This window comes from Bos indicus, chromosome 2 (genome assembly GCF_029378745.1).
Source record: "Bos indicus isolate NIAB-ARS_2022 breed Sahiwal x Tharparkar chromosome 2, NIAB-ARS_B.indTharparkar_mat_pri_1.0, whole genome shotgun sequence".
Classification (NCBI taxonomy): domain Eukaryota; kingdom Metazoa; phylum Chordata; class Mammalia; order Artiodactyla; family Bovidae; genus Bos; species Bos indicus.
Window position 1 is genome coordinate 57,949,589 of NC_091761.1, and position 22,167 is coordinate 57,971,755.

Below are 22,167 nucleotides of genomic sequence, written 5' to 3' on the forward strand. Positions count from 1 at the left end.
GCCAGACACAACTGAATGACTGAACTGATTGATGTAATATAATTATATGTGAAAGTGAAAGTGAAGTTGCTCAGTCTCGTGTCCGATTCTTTGTGAACCCATGGACTATAGCCTACCAGGCTCTTCCATCCTTGGGATTTTCCAGGCAAGAATACTGCAGTGGGTTGCCATTTCCTTCTCCAGGAGATCTTCCCAACCCAGGGATTGAACCCAGGTCTCCTACATTGTAGGCAGACTCTTTACCATCTGAGCCACCAGGGAAATCATAATTATATGTAATATATAACTATTTGTATAGTTTTGTATTATATATTTAACATATTTATGCATAATATACATATATCACATCTAATATATATTATATAAATCCCATGGATGGAGGAGCCTGGTAGGCTGTAGTCCATGGGGTCGCTAAGAGTCGGACACGACTGAGAGACTTCCCTTTCACTTTTCACTTTCATGCATTGGAGAAGGAAATGGCAACCCACTCCAGTGTTCTTGCCTGGAGAGTCCCAGGGACAGGGGAGCCTGGTGGGCTTCCGTCTATGGGGTCGCAGAGTCGGACACGACTGAAGCGACTTAGCAGCAGCAGCAGCATACCTACTATCTAATATAACTATAATAATATTATCTACTATATGATAAAGACAATTTTAAATTTGTCATATGTAAATATGTAATTAAATATACAATTTTAATAGATAAATAATTTAAAATTCCTGATATATTTGATGATAGTGTTCTTTTCATTCAATGTACCTCAGAACTTTATTATGAGTAACAAGTTATTTATAACTGATTTTGAAAAACTTGTGATGTTATAGGAAGATTTTGCTCTATACAACAAGAGAAAAGGTTGAAAACAATATAGATGTCTGTGTAATTGAGATTAATTATATATATCTAAAAGGATTGTTTGATGATGTTACTTAATGTAAGTAAAAAACTCATAAAATTGCCTGAATGTCATGATGACTATAATGATTATTATAACAGAAAATAAACACAAAATATATATTTATCTGACCCAAAACATTCAATACCGATTCCATATGATATAATATATAATTCAGAAAAATTTACCTAATTGTGAGAGAATGTCCTTTGGGCCTATTTTCTTTCAAGAGGGAAGAATCTGAAGACTTTTGAATGCCCCAGCAGTCTTTGAGTAATTCTTTGCCTTAGGCACAAAAAAGTGTTTCAAACTCACCTTTTACCTTCCACATACCATATCTGAGATCAGCGATTGCTCCATGAATCTCTGGCTTTTTTACTAGAAAAAGTACTTTAGAGATCAAATTGCTGTTATTCAGTTGCTGAGCTGTGTCTGACTCTTTGCAATCCCCATGGACGACAGCATGCCAGGCTTCCTGTCTTTTCTTGGAGTTTACTCAAATCTATGTCCATTGAGTTGATGAAACCAAACAGGGGCACTAAATTGACCCATTGCTGCTGGAACATCATTACTTTAGGGTCCTTTCTATGGACCAACCTATAAAAATATTTTTAAAGTCCTGACTGAGTTCCATTTCCAGGCATCCTGAAGTAGATGGTTTTGAACTTAATCTTTACCTTTGCTGCTGCTAAGTCGCTTCAGTCGTGTCTGACTCTGTGCGACCCCAGAGACAGCAGCCCACCAGGCTCCCCCGTCCCTGGGATTCTCCAGGCAAGAACACTGGAGTGGGTTGCCATTTCCTTCTCCAATGCATGAAAGTGATAAGTGAAAGTGAAGTCGCTCAGTCGTGTCCGACCCTCAGGGACCCCATGGACTGCAGCCTACCAGGCTCCTCCATCCATGGGATTTTCTAGACAAGAGTACTGGAGTGGGGTGCCATTGCCTTCTCCGAATATTTACCTTAAACAACTGTAAAACTGAACAAAATATATGATATAACTGCTTTTAGAATTTGGACAACAAACTACATCCATTTGTGATTCCACAAGACAAGGAAAAAACCTGAAGCGAGCTTTCTGCCCAAGGGCACTTTCCTAATATAGATAGCAGAATTATTCTGGCCAGAGGAAGCAAAGCTTAGTGCCTGCCAAACAGAATGATTAAATTTTCCTATAATATAATGAAATACTACTAAGTAAAAATGAATAAACTTTGATAAGACAAACATAAGAGAACTTATATCCACGATCCCATTCATGTGAAGATCTAGAATAGGCAACACTAATCTATGGTTAAATAAATAAGAAACAAGCTATCATATGTTAAATTTCCATATATACTAGGGTTCATTTCTAAATTACCCATCCTATTCCACTGGTTGCTGTGCTGATAAGAGACTATCCTTGCAATCACCTTCTAGAAGGAGCTATCATCTCCCACCACATCACTGCTCTTATTTTTCAATATTTTCCTAGCTTTTCTTGATGCTTATACCCCATATAAACTTTAGAATTGACTTGTCCAGTTCAATAAAAAGTTATTGGCAATTTATTGATATCTTCTATTTCTATATTAACTTGGAAGGGAAGGATTGAAACTGTTCAAGAAAAAGATGTCTCTTTATATCTGTTCAAATCATGTTAACATGTTCCTCATATAGATTTTGCTTATGTTAATTTTTGCTATTATAAATTGCTTTACCTATTATATATTATTTGTATATAAAAAGACTATAGATTTTATGAATTAATTGTAACACTGTATCATATTGATTTCTTTTTTTAATTATAAGTTATCTTAGAATCTTGACATATACAAACATATCACCCCAAATAAAAAGTTTATCTTTTCTTCCAGTTCTCATATTTTTAACAATTTCATCTTGTCTGATTTCTCTGTTTGACACCACTAATACAGTGGTTCTCAACTGAATGTAATTTTGTATCCCAAGGAATATTTGGAAATATCTGGAGACATTTTTGGTTGTTACAACTGCAGGTGCATGTTAGTACCACTGGCGTCTCTGGGTAGTAGCTAGGGATGCCATTAAAATACTAAATGCAGAGGAAAACTTGGACAAGGGGATACCTAGCCCAAAATGTTATTCTTGTAAAGTTAAGAAACTCTGCTCTAACACAGTATTAAACTGTAGTGAAAACATCCTTATATTTTTCCTGACTCCATGGGAATGTCTCTTGTGCTTCTCCATTAAACAGAAATTCTGATTTCATTGTTGTTTCTGCTGTTTTTGAGTTTTTCTTTTCTCCAGATTTCTGGTATAACATAAGTACCATTGGGATTATCTGAAATGGAAAGTTTAGTAGAATTTCCCAGTGAAACTTTCTGGGGTCCATGTGAACTAAATGTTATTTTCTCCTGGAAATGCTATCTCTGGGAAGTAGAGTTTTAATGGAACAATTTACAGTTGTAACATTAAAAAAAAAAACAATTTTAGTTTAAAAAAGCATGACCTGGAGTATTTCTGGGCCCATTAATCCAAGAATAGGTATATGTATGTGTTCACACATGTATCTATACAAATATACACATGTAAATTAACTCTCTTTACGAAATTAGTATGACCAATGTATGAATTGGGAAATGGACATGTGTCTTCTGCGATTCAAAGAGTGCTAGCTAGGCGTTTCCTTGTTTAAGATAATGGTGAACAAACCTATTCATTTATGCCTAAAATGTAATCTGGGAAACTCAAGTGTCTCTAGCATCTTCTCATAAGTGGATTACTCCTTTAAAATCATCAAACATGGCCAGATTCTTTATCCAGCCTGACTAGAGGAAGTCTAATCTTTTCTTCAATCTTTTCTAAGAATCCTCTAGATGTCTACCTATATCAAATTGTCATCTAAAGATGACACATATTTTTAAAGGTAAAAAATGTTAAGCTCTTTGATTCTACTCCAGCTGTTATTAACACAACTCAACCATTGTAGTGCTTCCCAAGTGGCCGGCCCAGAGGTAGAGAATCCACCTGCAATGCAGGAGACACAGGAGACCTGAGTGTAATCCCTGGGTGGGGAAGATTCCCTGGAGGAGGACACGGCAACCCAGTCCAGTATGCTTGCCTGGAGAATTCCATGACCAGAGGTGCCTGGCAAGTTACAGTCCATAGGATGACAAAGAGTCAGATATGACTGAAGTGACTTAGCATGCAACCATAGTAAGTCATTGCTATCAAAACATTTAAAAACCTTGAATTGGGACTTCCATTGCACTCCAGTGATTAGGACTCTGCACTCCCAATGTAGGGGATGCTGATTCAATCGCTGGTCAGGAAACTAAGATTCCCATGTGCCACATGGCATAGCCAAAATAAAATAAAATGTAGAAAAGAAAGCATGTTGAATTAATTTCATCTGAATTTTATAGATTACAGTGAATACTTAGGATGAAGACAATGAGATATTGAAAATGTCTGCTAAGTTACCAAAGATTTGATTGTGCTTAAAAGAGTATATTTTAAAACATTTTTATATTTTAACTATTTTAATTACTAGACATGGCAAGTTATATGTGAAAATTTCACACAGAATGAATGAGTATTCCGTTTTTAAACCAGGTTGTATAGCTAAGGTTTTTGATCAGTTTTCAAAAGCATGGTGTGTATTTTACAATTAACATTTTCAATGATTTTTTGGTAGTCATATACTGCAAAAGTTAGTAGAAAATATTGATGTGCAGCAATAATATGAATGCATAACAGATTCTATTTTATTTTTGAACTTCTTTCTTTGGCAGTTATTTGCTATATCTTCATAACGATGCAATAGCATGAGCCCAGAAAAATTTCCATCTACATTTCATGTATTATTCATATTAATTTAAAAAGCAACTAGCTTTCAAAGGGTTAGCTCCAGAGAACAAAATTTTATGGTCACCTTTAAATTATATTAACACAGCCAGGAGCTAAGGACTTTAGTTGTATTAAGCACAACCTAAAGCAAATTCACATCTATGTTTGATAAATGTCTCATTTCTCAGTAAAAGCCTTTTCTAAATCTCTTATGATATTCTAGAATGCAGCTTGGTTACTATGACTGTCTGACTTCAAAATGGATAAAGGGTTGCCAATGTCCTTTTATAATTTTCCTCTAACACCGAAAAAAAGGGGGATAAAATCCTAACCCAATAATGGTTTTAAGTGACTGAAATACATCACAAAGACTAAATTGCAACTATTTAACTTACTTTGGGAGAGACTATTTTGAAAACTATACCATAGAAAATCATGTTCTAGGGAATCTGCCTCACCTTAAATGGCATGTAAACATTGAACTGGTAATATTTCATTTGGTGTATCCTGCTTTCCTAAAGCAAATAGAAGTTTAGCCAGCTGGGATTTAAACGTATGCTGTGCACGTACATTATAGTCACCTAATGAATACTTGTTTATTAATGGATGAAGACATTTTGAGGTGTGATGTTTGGTTGATGAGTTTAAAAACTTGCATTAATATATCATTTGGGACTCTTGATTGAAGATGACAGAAAACTCTGGCAAAAGAGAAGGCTTAAAGCAAAAAATAGAGCTAGCTTTAAGGAGCTTGATTTGGTTTCAATTTTTTTTCAAACAATATATTTGATACTGTTTCTCCTTCTGTGTGTTCTGGACTTTATTTTTGTTTTTCTTTTCATTTGTTGTTTTGCAGGGGTAGGGGGCTGGCCCCATTCTGGAAAAGGCTTTGCCTTGTGCTTCCAAGATGTCAGAAGGGACATCCCTTCACTTTTCTTGCATTTTATTCATCAGAATTAAGTCAATGGGTACAACTGGGCACAAGGGAGGGTATTACACAGAAGTATATAACAATAGAAGGAAGAAGATTTTGGAGCCCTTTCAAGAAGCTAGGCAGCCACAATAACTCAGAACAAACAGGGCAGACGGCGAGTTCTCTGAACTGGCAGGTGTTTCTAAAGAAGATGGGAATGTGTGTGTTGCACAATAAAGTTTTCTCCTTTGTATTTATGTGCTGAAAAGAAAAAAAAGAGGGGGGGAGAAATTTTTTAAAAAGGAAAACATCTTAAATTCCTTGAGAGGTAAATTGTAGTCACTCAGTCGTGTCCGACTCTTTGTGACCCCTTAGACTGTAGCTCACCAGGCTCCTCTGTCCATGGAATTCTCCAGGCAAGAATACTGGAGTAGGTAGCCATTCCCTTCTCCAGGGAATCTTCTCAACCCAGGGATCAAACCCACGTCTCCCACATGTCAGGCAGATTTTTTCCTGTCTGAGCCACAAAGGAAGGAGGCCTTTAAATTCCTTAATTGTATACTATTTTGGCAACCCAGTAATCACTCCTGCATGGAATACTGATTTTTTTTTTTAATTTCATATACTTGTACTTTCCAAATGCTGCATAATGCGTGTGTGTTATGCTTACTTATATTATCAGAAGAAATACAGAAAATCTTGAAAATAATATGTAGAGTTCAAAAAATTTTACTTTGTGTTTCAGACTCTGAGAGGTGCTAATTTATCTTCAGTAGCTCTGCTGTTTTATTTTACAGACTTCCATCTTTCATTGCTGTCAGATGGTTTAAGAGCACAGTACCAGCTGTGGGTAAGAGGGCTTATTAACATATCCTCATCAACATTGGGTCTAATCAATATTTTAATTAAATACTTTTTAAAAAATATTAAGGAATTAAAAACCATACTCCATTGATGTTGAGAATGAACATTGGTTTTCAGCAGTAGCACATGAAATATCTTTGTTGGAGGTGAATCTAGGGAGAAAGGTTTGATAGATAACATGGGAAGTACCCTGGCTTAGAATGAATGAAAAACTGATTTCACCTTTACCTCTAAAGGAGGTTTTAGGGTTCTTCATTGGTTTGACTTTTTTTCCTTAATAGCATTTCCTGTGACTACAGAACTCAACAGCACACCAACAAAATAACACCGATATGGAGGTCTCAGTCTGGATGCATAGCATCACTGAGCATCATATATTACACTTTTGGAACATACATCTGGACAAAAGTTAGGTACAAGAAGCTGCTGGATCAGTTTAGACAGTTGTGACCAACTCATTGTGAGAATGGAAAAAGAAGATCCTGCCCAGAGGACATTTCTTTTCTTAGTTATGATGGTTAAGAAATAAGCCTTCAGCGAGGAAAATTAATAGTCATCAATTGATTAATAATTATCACACAATTAGCCTTCTTTATGTGTATATGTTGGAGAAGGCAATGGCACCCCACTCCAGTACTCTTGCCTGGAAAATCCCATGGGTGGAGGAGGAGCCTGGTAGGCTGCAGTCCATGGGGTCGCGAAGAGTTGGACATGACTGAGCGACTTCACTTTCACTTTTCACTTTCATGCATTGGAGAAGGAAATGGCAACCCACTCCAGTGTTCTTGCCTGGAGAATCCCAGGGACGGGGAAGCCTGGTGGGCTGCCGTCTCTGGGGTCGCACAGAGTCAGACATGACTGAAGCGACTTAGCAGCATGTGTATATGTGAGCAATGTGCTGTTTTTTCCATATGTTTTTACACTCAATGCCTACAATAACCTTTTTCATCCCTGAGTGAGGAAACTGAGACCCAGAATGTTTAAAGTTCCTTAAGGTCACATAGGTAGTAAATTGGAATTTGGGGTAATAGATTTCCCTCCTTCTTTCTCCCGCTCCCTCATCACTGTAGGCAGTAAAGCAAAGTATTAAGAGCATGAACTCTGAACTGACAATACAGGTCTCTCAATTTTTGTTCCAATATTTGTTATCTCTATGAATCTGGGCAACTTAACTCTTTATGGTTTGGCATGCTCACCTATGAAATGTATCTATTAACAGGACCTTTTGTATTGATTATACTAAATGCAAAACAAGGCAGTACTGATGAATACAGAACACTATCTAGTATTTACTAAATAAGTAATAAAATACAAGCATTTTAAGATATATTGAGGGCATTTATTTTTCTTATTTAAAAATTACAATAACACTTCAAGGCAGGTGCAATTATCATTAGCATTTTAAAGATGAAAAAAGAGAGAGTTAGAGAGATCATGCACCTAGCCCAAGACTGGACCACAGTAAGCGGTTAGCCAGTATTTAAATCCACACAGTCTAAGTTAGAAGCCTCTGTGCTAACCCACTGGATTCTATGGGCCAGTGCTCAAAAGCCCTATTTTCTTCAGCCTATTTCATTGCCTTGCATTGGTACACTGCTTTCATTTGTCCAAGTATTCCATTATTTGTCTCAATTTTAAGATGTTTTATTATTATATTCCCCCACATTTTGTAGATAAATTGAGACTCAGTAAAACACTTTCCTAGCTAATCTAGTACGAAAGTGGCAGAATCTAAGTCTTCTGACATCCTGCAAAATGACATCCCGAGCCTCACAGCCTCAGGTTCAAATGTCAGCTGAGGCTTCACCTGCTTCCTAACAGGAAAAACTTGCAAGGCAATCAGCTTGAGTGGGAAATAGATTGGAAGAGATAGAGACAGATTGACATGTATTAATAAAACAAGGCAGACATGTAACTAAACACAGAATCTGTCATTTGTTCTGTTTTTCAAATGCCCCTTGGAACTTACTGCATTATAGTTTAATTGATTTTTACACTGATAGGTTGAGTCTTATGACTGACCAATCACAAAACATGAAGGACGAACGTTGGAGAGACTAAGAGCAAATGGTCAGAGATAATATTTAAGATTCTCTATTACTCAGAAGGTGGAAGAAAGATCATTATTTGACCTGACTACTTTATTAGCATAACCAGTGGAGATGGTTCCCATTTAGGAAACTATTAGTACAGATGGTGTTACCCAGGCCCTCCTTTATAGCTCATATGACCTAAGGACAAGATTTGTGTCCATCTCATTTATCTCTGTATGCTGATACTTTGAATGGTTCTTGTCACTTAGCAGACACCCAAACAATTATTAAATAAATTACTTAATCTGAAAACTACACCAGCCTTCACGGATTGTCCTGTGGTTAATAAAGATTTCCAAATACCAGGGCATTCCTGTTGTTGAATTGGGAGACCGACTATCTTTGCTCTAACGACTGGATTACATGGGGTTTCCCAGGTGGTGCTAGTGGTAAAGAATTTGCCTGCTAATGCAGAAGAAATAAGAGATGCAGGTTCAATCCCTGGGTCTGGAAGATTCCCCTGGGGTAGGAAATGGCATCCTACTCCATTATTCTTGTCTGGACAATCCCATGGACCGAGGAGCCTGATGGGCTATATTCTCTGCTAAAATAAATGGATTACATATTCTCTGATAAATCAAAATTATGTAAAACAACCCCTTAAGTGTCTGTTCTCATTACTTTATAATTATGAAATTTTGGTTGTCATTTAAATTCTCAGAGCCTTGGTTTCCCACTTTATAAGATGCTAAATATTTTTATTCAGATTAACTATGAGTAAACATATTATAAAAGGAAGATAATGATAGCACCACTTCATAGAAGATTCTGTAATTCTAAATATTAAATGAGCTCATACTAGTTAGAAGCATTTAGATCATTGACTGGCAGATTGTAAGCATTCAATCAATGTTAATTAAAATATTATGATCATGAGTACACATGGAAAATAAATGAATTTATTGATTAAATTGAACTTTTAACAGGCAAAGATTAAAAAGCAAAGATTCATTGATCTGAAAACATTGAAATATCCAGATAGGGATTTGACACCAAGGGGATTATTTTGTCTTGTCCTTTGTCCCACATGTCCTAGAGTATTTTGTCCTCAAGAAGATAAATGCTTTTGCTATATCTTTTGCACCATTTAGCATGGTGCCTTGTAAGTAGATATTCAGTACATATTTTCTGTTTAGTCCCTTAACCAGAACATGAATCTAAAGTTAAGAATCAGAGAGGAAACATTTTGAATATCGTAATTGGTGACAGCACCATATTAAGCATATGGTATGTTTTCCATGTATTCTGACTTGGTTACCTTCTTAAACAGCTACCCCTATTTGGACTTAATAAAATTAGCTTATACTAGAAAATGAAAGGGATCTAAAAACATCTTTAAGTAATCAAAAGAGTCTGGTTCTGATGACGCTCTACTAAATGTCAGTGGCCATACTGATGGAAGTATGAGGGGAAAAAAGGTGAGCAGCCATCCGTTGGTTACTGCTAACTAGAAACTGCTAACTAGAAACCATCCATGTCACTTTGGTAGTCAAAGGGAAAAGAAAAAGCATTAGAGCTGAGGATGGCCATGGATGCCAGGCAAGCTCTGAAAGATGAAATAGACGGTGGTAATTGTGTCTTCTTTCAGGTTAGAGTCAGTAATATAAGATTCCCATTACTCTTTGTCAAAATGTTGATGAGAGTCAATACTAATGAACCAAAAGCCCTTGAATATCCAGACTTTGCAACCTAAAAACGATCGGTAACTCACAGTTTGTATAGTTCACTTGGAAGGAAAGGTGGTGAGGAGTACTTATGCTATGCTATAACTCTCTCTGGTGAAAACAAAAACAAAGTTGTTTTTCTAAAGACGTAAATACCCACCCATGTTTAATTTTAGGCTTCCCAGGTGGCGCTAGTGGTAAAGAACCCATTCTGAAAATGAAGGAGACTGAAGAGATGTGGGTTCTATCCCTGGGTGGGGAAGATCCCCTGGAGGAGGGCATGGCAACCCACTCCAGTATTCTTACCTAAGAATCCCATGGACAGAGGAGCCTGGTGGGCTACAGGACATCAGGTCACAATGGGACACTACTGAGGCAACTTAGCATGCACACGTTTAATTACAGCAAGGGCAGAACATAACCACATGTAAGACCCTACATATTTCACAGTTCATTCATGTAATAAATCCCAAACTATCTATTGTGAAAAATCTTTTTTTTCTGTGTGTATGTATATATGTGTGTGTGTTTCATCCTTAGTCCAACGTGGACCTATATGTTGATCAACTGCCCATGACTTGTTCATAGTTTGAATGGCTGTAACTCACTCTATGATACTCAAACTAATTGGCACCCAGATCAATGCAACAAGTATGAATATCATACATTTGAATATCCAGGCAACACCAAATTGTTAGAAAAGATTCTAAATTCTTTATCTCAGTTTCTGTCATCAGCTCATCATAGAGCAGCAAGTAACAAAGACTTTGTGTATAAGCATAAGTTGGTGAGCATACTTTCAGTTATGCTGTAGTCAAGACTCTCCAGTCTATAAGCAGGACAGAATTGTATGATAGAAGATGAAACAGAGAAAGTTAGAAATGCTGGCAGTTAAATTACCATGAATGAAACAATGAAAACACACTAAGATAAAAAATCTTGTGGGAAAAAGATAAAAATCTTAACTTCAGTTTTTGGGTAATAGGGAACCTCAAGTTTATAAAAGCAACAACAAAAAGCTAATGTTCAAGATTTAAGCTGAGGAAATTGTGCCATAAGTAAGCACACTGATAGACACAAGTCATCTATTCATTTACGTACAAACATATTTTAGAGGTCCATTCTGTGGACAGCATTGGTTAGTTGCTAGGAGAGCTATTAAAAAAGCATAATACTTACTGATGGTCCTCAAGAAACAAAACAGAGATGAATGATAGAAGATACACAAGTGAATATTTAAATAATAATATGAGCTAAACATTAAAATTAAATTAATAAAAATATAAGAAATTCAACTGACATTCAGTATGTCATTCAATATTACTCCTTGGGACAATTAGCTATTTTAGGCTGAGATTGAGAGTGGAAAAATAATTAAAGGAGCAGAAATGTGTGTAAAACAATCATCAGTGATAATTATAATAATCATTTATTGAAAGACAATTATATGCTAATAATACTTATTTAGAGGTATCATTCAAAATACTTTAGAAAAGGATATTATTTAATATTACAATAGAAAGATTTTTTTTTTAGCTTTATTTGATGTTTAAAAATATTAAGTAACTTGTTCAGGGCCACACAGCTAATAAATATCACAGGTCTGTTTGAAGGTATTTCAACTGAAATACCTTTGCTAAATAATGACTGTATATAATGTGCCATTTAGAAAGGTTAGCTCTAAGCTGTTACCATTAGCTACTATACCCCTATACACCTTATGAAATGTGAGGCACTATACAAATGTTAGCTACTATCATCATTATGTCTTAAAAATTTTTTCATAAGAATCAAAATATGTATTCTTATGAAGATAGGGCTTCCCAGATGGTGCTAGTGGTAAAGAATCTGCCTGCCTACACAGGAGACATAAGAGACTTGGGTTCAATCCCTGGGTTGAGAAGATCCCCTGGAGGAGGGCATGGCAACTCACTCCAGTGTCCTTGCCTGGAGAATCCCATAGACAGAGGAGCCTGGTGGGCTATAGGCCATAGGGTCACAGAAGAGCTGGACATGACTGAAGCAAATTAGCATGCACATGAATGCATGAGTAGCTGTATATGTAAAATGAAAACCTAACAATGCCAATTACAAAATCATGCTATAAATCTTAACTCAAAAGTGGAAAGTCAAATAATCTAATCACAATTTCCCTTTCTTTTGACAGTTTATCAGTTAGAATCCATCTTAAACATTATTCAAATATTTATCTCTCACATAAAAGAAATCTGGGAGTAGACAGCTCAGAATGGTATTGTGACTTCATATCTATTGTAGATTTATCAATCCTCAAGGTCCTCATGGTCCAAGATAACTGCCAGAATTCCAGCCGTCTTGTATGAATTCCCAGAAGCACAAGGACTTCAGTTAGCTTCTTTATAAATGCTTTCCAAAGCCCTACCTATCAATTATATTCAGTTTCATTTCATTTGATAAGCTGGAAACACAGACTCACGTAGCCAAAAGGATATGGGAAATATGTTTTAGGTGAGCATATTATTGTCCTGAATATTAATAAAATCAGAATAAGTAAGGGGAGGAGAAATTTATACTGGTGAGCAATTAGCATTTCCTAAGTATGATACAAAGTAAAGAAGTCAAATTAACAAAAGATGGTATTCATAGGAATATGATTTGCTCTTCTAATTATGTTTATACAAAAATTAAAATGTTTGCACAGACTTATTGTTCCCTGAGTGATTGAAAGCTTCTTGTGTGTCCTTCATCCCATGAGAAAAATTAATAAGATAATGTGATGTACTGAATTCATGCCTTTTTAACAGCGATATTTTGAGTATTAAGAATGCAACATTTTAGTTATAAGAGGAGAGGAATTTATAAGCAATTTACGAAGATCAGAAAAGATGTGGCAAATTTACTAAAGGCATAGAGGAAGTAGCTGTTCTCTATGTCGGGGAAGAGGCTTTAAAATAGTACCTATGAATTGTTCAGAAGCGCTTTGTATTAAAAATGGTGTGAGAAGTAGATAGTCCAAGATCTATGGCAAAAACTGTCTCTGAACTGTCACAGACAAATACTAGAGAAGAAACAGCCATTGTGTACAAATACAAACACACTGAAAGATCAAAACAGTTTTACAGGGAACACTTTCCACAAACAACAGGTGATTTACATTGTTGTATATCAAAGGGAAAAATAAAATTGTTGAAATGCTGAGAACAAAAGATCTAGAAAGAACTTGTACTTTGACTCCTTTATTATTCATCAGCTTCTCTGATGTGGCTTAGCCAGTGGCTCAGACAGTAGAGTCTGGCTGCAATGCAGGAGATCTGGGTTTGATCCCTGGGTCAGGAAGATTCCCTGGAGAAGGGAATGTATGTACTCCAGTATGTTTGCCTGGAGAATTCCATGGACAGAGGAGACTGGTGGGCTATAGCCATTATTACTCTTATTAAATATTTAAGAAAATAATATTGTATTTCCAATTACCATAAAATCTCAGAAATATATTTTCATTTTTTAAAAATGGAAAAGGACTAAATAAGTGAAAACTTTAAAAATTATTGAGGTGTAAAATTAGCAGATTCATCATAGACAGTGTTAGGTGAGAGAGGCAATAAGGAGGTAATTTAAAAGTAGTAAAAGCATATAATTATTTATTTCTGAAAAAATTAGTGGGTTAATCACAAAACATTTTAAATTTTGTCTCTTTAATGGTTAAAGTACTATTTATGGAGGACTATCTTCTACTTAGAGATAAACTAGACATAAAAGATAAAATTGCAACATTATTCAATGTATTTAAATGTGCACTGCAAAATTATTTAAAATTTCCTCCTACCAAATAAAACAAAAAAGCAAAAGAAGCTGAGACTTTACACGTGGCATTCTCCATGAGTAAACTATTTAAAATGACTTCTAAATTTGTTAAAGCAGGTAATTCAGAAGATATGCCCACTGATTGACCTTTGATCTAGACGAGAGCAATCTGAGTTCCTCACCCCTCTCCTTGTTCTTAGAATGTAAGTTCTGCACCCCCTTCCTATGACAAGAGCTGAGAGCTGTTCCAAAGACACAGCCGAGAGCACAATGTGTCACTGGACAGTATAAGTGGCTGAATACAAGTAAGGCCTCTATATCAACTTTCAAGAATCTGGCAGGTGGATGCAGAGACTGACTTGTCTTGCAACTGCCCAAGATAAACCTCCATGTAAGTTTCCTCCCTTACTAAACTTGTCACCTACCAATGTGAAAGCCCTTGGTGGCTCGGTGGTAAAGAATCCACCTGCCAATGCAGGAGATGCAGGAGATATGTTTGATCTCTGGATTGGGACGATCCCCTGGAGAAGAGAATGGCTACCCACTCCAATATTCTTGCCTGGAGAATGCCATGGAAAGAGGAACCTGGCAGACTACAGTCCATGGGGTCACAAAGAGTTGCACATGACTGAGCACACACATACAACAAAACAACCATTTTTCTTTAGTTTTTCCTTGCCCTGTGTATGCAGGGACCATTTTGCAAGCCAATGAAATTTAGTTGTCACAATCCCATATAGATAAGAACATATTAAAAATATTCACATGACAAAATTCAACATAAATTAGAATTTTTAAAAGATGTGGTGTTAACATTGAGAAAAAAAACTCTTATGGAATGGGGACAAAATGCAAAATCCAACAAAAATATCATAAGTCCAAGCCATTTTAAAAGATGCAGCACATAATGCCTGCAATGACTTTAAAAAGACCAAAATAAGTATTAAAAACAATTGTGAAAGCAGAGTATTTTATTAGCAGCAAAAGTAGGACACTATATAATGGAATCTGAAAGATATTTGGGAATTAATAAATGGCATCATGAGCCAACATGTCCTATCCTAAATTCTAAATCTACAAAGCAGACAGCAACCACTAAGCTTCAATTTAAAAGTAAATTAGACAATAAGGTCAAACTTCAAATACCTATGAACTTGGTGGTATCAGGTTTTTGATTCATAAGTAAAAATTACTCAGGTTAATGTGCTCAGGGTCACCCAGGAAATGATATCCAGCGTGAGACCTGGGCCCAGACAGGATCTGCTTTTTCCCCCATGTTAAGGAGAGGAAGATCTTCTGTTTGTTAGTTTATCTTATTCAGTAATTTTGAGATATAAATCTTTATAAGAGTAATCTCAAGATAATAGTTCAAACATATTTGTCATCAACCAAAAATATTTTCTATTTATTTTCAGTAAAATAAAGCAGTTCTATTGAATAGCAAATTCACCTTGCTTTTTAGGGAAAAAACAGTATCTATTTGCAATAAACAAATATAAAAATACCTTTAAAATAACATAAAGCATAGCATTATCTCTGGAAAACTATGAAAGTTTCATTTCATCCATGAAATGTAGATAGGTGGCAGATAAGTGCTATAGCATTTTCATTATTTAAGGACACTCTTCCTACATAAATAAAAACAGAAGAGAAAGGTAAGACTACACCAAAGTCTATTTTTTCAAAGTGAAAATTTAAATCATATAGCTGTTGAACGTACATGCAGAATATCTTAATTTTTTTCATGGAAACATTTGGCAGTAAGAACATATTTCTGTATGATAGCTGATAAACATTTTGAGAAGAAAATGAGAGAGACTATGATAGGAAAAAGAAGATCAAGAATATCCTTCCATACTAAAATAATGAATATTTTATCCTTTTTTGATGATTCAATAGAATGCTTATTACTCTAGCAGGCTATCAGTATTCAATTAAATATGAGAAACATCGATAGCACCTGGACTCAAATCTACTAACTCTTTTAAAGATAAAACAGGCAGAACACTTTAAGCACAGAATGCTCTAACAACCGGAGGTCTTTGATATGAATGTATAATTTTGGCATCAGAATTTTTCAGATATTGTTCACATCAAGCATGTGTTACTTGATAAAAGACAACATACTAAAACAAAAGAAAACCAAAATGACTATAATATCTTAATTTAAGAATTCTACTCCAGTATTCTAGCCTGGGTGAATTCCATGGACAGAGGAGCCTGGTGTGCTACAATCCATGGGGTCGCAAAGAGTCAGACACCACTAAGTAACTAAACAATAACAACAAGAATTCAGACAAGGTGTTGAACAACGTTAACAGAGAGATGGGTTTGGAGAGCAAGCAATGGACTGGGTAGCTGTCAGAAGAACAGGGCTTCAGGACTAAGCATCATTCAATTTGCCAGTTATGTTATTTCAACACAGTCACTGCTCTTCAGCCTCAGTTTTCTCATCTATAAACAGAAGCATTACCATTCACTGACAATCTCATAGGATCACTTTGTGACAAAAGACAAAATAAACATCAAAATAAACAAATGAAAATATCTAATTCTAAAAATGATATGTTAGATTGTAGGCAATCAGAGAGAAGAGAATCTACCTGTGTCATCTTCCAATCCCCTGAAGTGCTTATTATAATGCCTTATACATAGTTGAGATTTTAAAAGTAATTGCTAAATTCAGTTGTCCCAGACACCCTCTTAAAGTTATTTGTCATGTCTTGCAAGAGCAGGGGCTTACCGACGCACATTTCCCTAATGGCCTAGCAGAGCGATAATGAACAAAGAAATCTGAGTTACAGGTCACTGTACAACTTCAAGAAGACCTCTGTTGATGCCTCTGCAGGTCAGCTGGCTAAAGCACAAAGTAGTCAGCATACAGAGATCCTGTCTCACTCTGGGTAAAGCAGGTATGGCTGGGAGGAAAACTTCCTGAAAAGCTTAAGTCATGCATAAGTGAATGGTGGCGCTAGTGATAAAGAACCAACTTGCCAATACAGGAGACAGGAGATGCAGGTTGGATCCCTGGGTTGAGAAGATCCTTTAGAGAATGGAATGACAATGCACTCCAGTATACTTGCCTAGAGAATCCCATAGAAAGAGGAGCCTGGTGAGCTACAGTCCATGGGGTCGCAGAGTCAGAAACCACTGAAGGAACTTAGCACACGTGCATTCATAAAGGGTGTCTTCTATGAAAAATTCCTACAATGGTAGAATGTGGCCCTCATGTTATTTTAGGCACGCAAATAAGGGTGACTCAGGAATTGTTAGGGGAAAAAAAGCATCCTGTGCCACAGTGGTTCTAATACTGTAATTTCTAGGATACAAGGGATCCAAAAGCGTGTAGTAATAGAGCTCCAAATCCCAGGCCCTCCAAAACTTTTAAAGACCTAATGAAAACTGGACAATTACTATTCAATACTCTTATTGCATGTTCAGTAGCATGTGGCCCTGAAATGTATATACAGAGAATTAAATAGCTTAATGTGTATGTGCTAAGTCACTTCAGTCATGTCCAACTCTTGGCAACCCTATGGATCATAGCCTGCCAGGTTCCTCTGTCCATGAGATTCTCCAGGTGAGAATATTGGAGTAGATTGCCGTGCCCTCCTCCCGGGGATCTTCCTGATCCAGGGATCAAACCCACATCTCTTATGTCTCCTGCATTGGCAGGCAGGTTCTTTAACGCTAGCACCACCTTGGAAGCCCAAAACAGTTTAATATATGAGCTCAAAATGGGAAAAGCTGAAAGGGGAAAGATTAGGAACCATTGGACCAGACACTCTAATAGCTAAAAATTCAGTCTTATATTAAAAATTTGAAAAAATTAAATTAAATTAAAAACATAAAAATCTGAAAAAGAGTAAAACTCATTGAATTATTTATCAGAAGTTGATACAGGCTTCTGGTTCCCTTGAGATGGTGAAGGAGAAAACGTTGTCAAAGATTACATCACACAGATTCAGAAAATGCCCCTTGTATTTAGGTTAGAGGTCACAGGATAGCTCCAAATTCAACTTGGCTTATCCAGCCACAGTTCTGCGGCTAGTAGTTCCACACCAGTTACTTGCAATACACAGACTGTCACTCTAATTTATGACTAATGGGAGGCATTTACCTCAGTTGAACTAAAGTAATTTGTGGACAGGAGATTTTCTGGACTTTAACCATATGTTTCCTTGTCTTCAAGGACCTGGTCATTAGAAAGGAAAGGAGCAGATTGTCAAGGATGCTCTGAATCAGATACCTAAGGACACGTGACCCATCAAAATTTACCAAGTCCCTGGCCACTCGGATAGCTCCATATGCAAATACATCCAATATAATGAAATTATTGTTGTTGTTGTTATTCAGTCGCTCAGTCATGTCCAACTCTTTGTGACCCCATGGACTGCAGCATGACAGGCTTCCCTGTCCTTCACCATCTCCTGGAGTTTGCTCAAACTGATGTTCATCGAGTCAGTGATGCCATCCTATCATCTCTTTCTCTGTCACCCTCTTTCTCCTCCTGTCTTCAATCTTTGCCATCATCAAGATCTTTTCCAATGAGTCTGCTCTTCAGATCAGGTGACCAAAGTATTGGAGCTTCAGCTTCAGCAACAGTCCTTCCAGTGAATATTCATATCCTTTAGGATTGACTGGCTCAATTTCCTTACTGTCCAAGGGACTGATAAGAGTCTTTTCCAGCATCACAGTTCAAAAGCATCAATTCTTCAATGCTCAGCCTTTTTATGGTCCGGCTCTCACATCCTTACTGAAAAACCATAGTTTGACTCTATGAACCTTTGTTGGCAAAGTGAAATCTCTGCTTTTCAACATGCTGCCTAGGATAGCAAATTGAGGGCTTCCCTGATGGCTCAGTGGTAATAAATCTACTTGCTAATGCAGGAGACATGAGTTTGATCTATGGGTCAGGAAGATCCCCTGGAGAAGGAAATGGCAACCCACTCCTTGCTTGGGAAATCCCATGCACAGAGGAGCCAGGCAGGCTACAGTCCATGAGTTCACGAAAGTGTCGACATAACTTAACGACTAAACAACAACAACAACAAAGTTAAAACTTGCAAATTATGAATCAGCTATGCACAAAGTATACCTTTACTTTTAAAAACTGAATAAAACTTTGCTCTCAAATTTCCATCCATCTAAAATGGTTAACTTCTATTGCATTCCTGTCAACCCAGTCCCACCTAGCTATACTTTAGCCATACTCAGGTAGTGTTGTTTCAGAGAGTGTCCGTGTGGCCATTGAGTCACTTGGAGAACAGTGTCTCAGAGTTTCTTCTCTTTCTTCCTAGCTTGGCCCATCGTTCTGGCAAAGATCTGAGTTTAGGATCAGTGCAAAGAATGGGTTTGCCCACCTTTCATGGAAGGGGCATATATCAGGTTCTTCCTGGTCTCATTGAAGTGTCTCTTCCTGACTGATCTGGGCCTGTTTACTGAATGCTCTGTTCTGGCACCTGCTGAGTCAAAAACTAATCCTGTGTGCACTCTGGGTTATTGTACTAACTAATGGGATATAGTAAAGGACATGGGAGCCTGGTGTGCTGCATTGCATGGGGTCACAGAGTCAGACAAGACTTAGTGACTGAACGATACACTACTGATGATGGAGGAGACTGCCAAAGTCTACAGTCTTGGCAGGTCCCTAGACTCTGAAGGCTTTTTTTTTAATTTACATCTTTGCGGAAATAGTTTGTCACCAATAACTGTTAATGTCTTAGAATATTGTTAATTGAAATTCTGAAGAAATAACCAAGGACTCACATACACTTGTAAGAAAGAATTCACAGGGATCATTTGCACATTTTTCCAAGTTTTCCTCAGTAATAATGCTTTTGCAAAACTATAGTATGATAACCAGTATATTGATATGATACAATCCACCAACCTTATTCAGTTTCCTAGTTTCACTTGTATTAATATGTGTATACATATGATGTTCTATACAGTTTTATCATCTGTGTAGGTTCATGTATCAACCCCCACAGCTAGGATGCTTAACAGTTCCAAAATCATAAGAATCCCTTATTTTGTCCTTTTATATACCACACTCATATCCCTCTCACCCCCATGTCTCTACCTCAATCCCTGTGCAAACCTCTAATCTGTCCTCTCTTTCTAAAAGTTATTATTCCAGAAACGTTATAAAGATAAAAACATAATTTATGTAGCATGTGGGTGTTTTTTGTTTTTGTTCCTTTGCTCTTTTGGTTCAGCATCATCTTCTGGAGAGCAATTCAAATTGTCCCATGTACCAACATTCATTCTTTTTCATTACTGACTAGTATGCTATCATAGGGACTTCCCTGGTGGCTCAGCAGTAAAGAATCTTCCTGCCAATGCAAAAGACATGGATTTTATTCCTGGGTCAGGAAGATTCCCTGGAGAAGGAAATGGCTACCCACTCCAGTATTCTTGCCTGGAGAATTTCATGGACAGAGGAGCCTGACAGGCTACAGTCCAAGGGGTCACAAAAAGTTGGACATGACTTAACAACTAAAACAACAGCATGCCATTGTAGGTATATACAATCTTTTGTTTAGCCAGTCACACCAGGACATCTGGGCTAATTGCAGTTTTAATTATTATTATTAACATTTATGCAAAGTATTTGTGTAAACATAAGTGTTCATTTTTCCTGGGATTAATGACAAGGAGTAAAATTTCTGGCTGTTAATGTATTTTCATGTTTAGTTTATTTTAAGAAAATGTCTTAAGTATTTTCAAAAGTGACCATACTGTTTTGTATTCCTAACAGCAGTGTATAATTCAATTTCCCCATATCCTCACCAGCATTTGGAGTTGTAGCTGTTTTATATTTTAGCCATTTGGAAGATATGTAGAATGGCTCAGTGTGGTTTTAACTTACATTTGCCTAATGTTTAATGATAATGAACATCTTTCCATGTGCTTATTTTCCATCTGTGTATCATCTTCAGTGAAATATGTTCATGTGATTTTTCCATTTATAGTTGGATTGCTTGATTTTTACTGTTGAGTTTTGAAAGTTTTTATATTCTAGAATTTTAAAAGTTTTTTATATTCTATATACTAGTCCTTTGTCAGAGATGAGGCTCTCCCATTCTAGAGCTGTCATTCATTCTCTTCACATGGGCTTTCACTTAGCAGGGTTGTCAATTTTGTTAGGATGGAATTTAACTAACTTTCCATTTATGACTCATTGTTTTGGTGTTATGTCCAAAGTTTTTCTAAATCTTTATAGGCTTACATTTTTTTAAATTTTATTTCTTTTTGGATGTGCTGGATCTTCACTTCTGTGCAGGCTTTTTTTCTCTTTAGCTGCGGCAAATGGGGTCTCCTTTCTAGTTACAGTGCACAGGCTTCTCATTGCTGTGGCTTTTTTTGTTGCAGAGCACACGCTCTAGGGCATGTGGGCTTCAGTAGTTTCAGTTCATGGGCTCAGTAATTGCAGTTCCTGGGCTCTAGAGCACAGGCTCAATAGTTGTGGTACACAGGTTCAGTTGCTCTGTGGAATGTGGGATCTGCCCGGATCAGGCATCAAACTTGTGTCTCCTGCACTGGCGAGCAGTTTACCACTGAGCTACCATGGAAGCTCCTACACTCTACATTTTAAATCTCTATTTCATTGTCAGATAATTTTTGTGTACAGTATAAGGTTTTGACTTTTGCTGGACCATAGGTGTTCAATTGCTCCAATACTATTGGTTGAAAAGTTAATCCTTTTGGCACTTCATTGCTTTTTCAATTTATCAACATCAGTTACGCATAGCTGAGTGGTCAATTTCTAGGTTCTCTCTTCTGTTCCATTGATCTGTGTCTGTATCCTGACATGCTCTACTGTTTTGATTGTTACAGATATACATGAAGGTTTAATTAACAATGCATTATCAGTTGTCCTATTTTATTCTTTGCCAGGATGTTTGCTCTAACTATCCTATACATACCTACGCCTTTTTATGAGCATTTTAGAATAAACTTGTCTATGTCTCTAGAAAAATAACTTGCAGGAACCTTGATAGGCTTCCCTGGTGGTTAACATGGTAAAGAATCTGCCTGCAATGCAGAAGACCTGGGTTCAATCAGTGGGTTGGGAAGATCTCCTGGAGGAGGGCATGGAAACTCATGCCAGTATTCTTGCCTGGAGAATCACCACGGACAGA